The sequence below is a fragment of the Lampetra planeri genome, chromosome 4 (genome assembly GCF_965212315.1).
Source record: "Lampetra planeri chromosome 4, kcLamPlan1.2.h2, whole genome shotgun sequence".
Classification (NCBI taxonomy): Eukaryota; Metazoa; Chordata; class Hyperoartia; order Petromyzontiformes; family Petromyzontidae; genus Lampetra; species Lampetra planeri.
Genome location: NC_136110.1, coordinates 15,891,421 through 15,893,920, shown reverse-complemented (window position 1 = coordinate 15,893,920; position 2,500 = coordinate 15,891,421).

Sequence of the window (2,500 nt, the reverse complement as noted above, 5' to 3'; positions counted from 1 at the left end):
TGTTAGTGTATAAAACCGCTAGAGAAAATAAATTGGCAGGCGAAACTTAAAAAGGAGAGACCCATGAACAGCATGGCCAGGCGGCTCACCTCGACGTTTTTCCCCCGAGCAAAGTCCGCCGAGACCCCCTGTATCCCACGGGGATGTACTGGCGTGCACTTAAAGGTTGATGCCGCTCTGTTACTTGGGAAACGAACCACAAGCCAAATCCAGCTAATTTGTGAATGACTTAGCTCTCCTGCTTTCTCGAGAACGTGCTTTTTTCGTCGGATGAAACTTCCACAGGCTTTTCCAGCAGATTTGCACCTGCACTCAAAAAAGTCAAAATTTTTACACATAGACCCCATCAAACGGGAGAAATTGGCCCGGATTGCTCTCATGTGCGTTACGGGGCATCGTTTCTCTCGCGCCAAATTCTCTCGAGCTGGGAAATCGCTCATTTTTGCGTCGCCAAATATCGTACGAACGCCGTGAAACTTCCACAGGCTTTTTCAGCAGATTTGCACCTGCACTCAAAAAAGTCAAAATTTTTACACATAGACCCCATCAAACGGGAGAAATTGGCCCGGATTGCTCTCATGTGCGTTACGGGGCATCGTTTCTCTCGCGCCGAATTCCATCGAGCTGGGAAATCGCTCATTTTTGCGTCGCCAAATATCGTACGAACGCCGTGAAACTTCCACAGGCTTTTTCAGCAGATTTGCACCTGCACTCAAAAAAGTCAAAATTTTTACACATAGACCCCATCAAACGGGAGAAATTGGCCCGGATTGCTCTCATGTGCGTTACGGGGCATCGTTTCTCTCGCGCCGAATTCTCTCGAGCTGGGAAATCGCTCATTTTTGCGTCGCCAAATATCGTACGAACGCCGTGAAACTTCCACAGGCTTTTTCAGCAGATTTGCACGTGCACTCAAAAAAGTCAAAATTTTTACACATAGACCCCATCAAACGGGAGAAATTGGCCCGGATTGCTCTCATGTGCGTTACGGGGCATCGTTTCTGTCGCGCCGAATTCCATCGAGCTGGGAAATCGCTCATTTTTGCGTCGCCAAATATCGTACGAACGCCGTGAAACTTCCACAGGCTTTTTCAGCAGATTTGCACGTGCACTCAAAAAAGTCAAAATTTGTACACATAGACCCCATCAAACGGGAGAAATTGGCCCGGATTGCTCTCATGTGCGTTACGGGGCATCGTTTCTCTCGCGCCGAATTCTCTCGAGCTGGGAAATCGCTCATTTTTGCGTCGCCAAATATCGTACGAACGCCGTGAAACTTCCACAGGCTTTTTCAGCAGATTTGCACCTGCACTCAAAAAAGTCAAAATTTTTACACATAGACCCCATCAAACGGGAGAAATTGGCCCGGATTGCTCTCATGTGCGTTACGGGGCATCGTTTCTGTCGCGCCGAATTCCATCGAGCTGGGAAATCGCTCATTTTTGCGTCGCCAAATATCGTACGAACGCCGTGAAACTTCCACAGGCTTTTCCAGCAGATTTGCACGTGCACTCAAAAAAGTCAAAATTTTTACACATAGACCCCATCAAACGGGAGAAATTGGCCCGGATTGCTCTCATGTGCGTTACGGGGCATCGTTTCTCTCGCGCCGAATTCTCTCGAGCTGGGAAATCGCTCATTTTTGCGTCGCCAAATATCGTACGAACGCCGTGAAACTTCCACAGGCTTTTTCAGCAGATTTGCACCTGCACTCAAAAAAGTCAAAATTTTTACACATAGACCCCATCAAACGGGAGAAATTGGCCCGGATTGCTCTCATGTGCGTTACGGGGCATCGTTTCTCTCGCGCCGAATTCCATCGAGCTGGGAAATCGCTCATTTTTGCGTCGCCAAATATCGTACGAACGCCGTGAAACTTCCACAGGCTTTTTCAGCAGATTTGCACCTGCACTCAAAAAAGTCAAAATTTTTACACATAGACCCCATCAAACGGGAGAAATTGGCCCGGATTGCTCTCATGTGCGTTACGGGGCATCGTTTCTCTCGCGCCGAATTCTCTCGAGCTGGGAAATCGCTCATTTTTGCGTCGCCAAATATCGTACGAACGCCGTGAAACTTCCACAGGCTTTTTCAGCAGATTTGCACGTGCACTCAAAAAAGTCAAAATTTTTACACATAGACCCCATCAAACGGGAGAAATTGGCCCGGATTGCTCTCATGTGCGTTACGGGGCATCGTTTCTGTCGCGCCGAATTCCATCGAGCTGGGAAATCGCTCATTTTTGCGTCGCCAAATATCGTACGAACGCCGTGAAACTTCCACAGGCTTTTTCAGCAGATTTGCACGTGCACTCAAAAAAGTCAAAATTTGTACACATAGACCCCATCAAACGGGAGAAATTGGCCCGGATTGCTCTCATGTGCGTTACGGGGCATCGTTTCTCTCGCGCCGAATTCTCTCGAGCTGGGAAATCGCTCATTTTTGCGTCGCCAAATATCGTACGAACGCCGTGAAACTTCCACAGGCTTTTTCAGCAGAT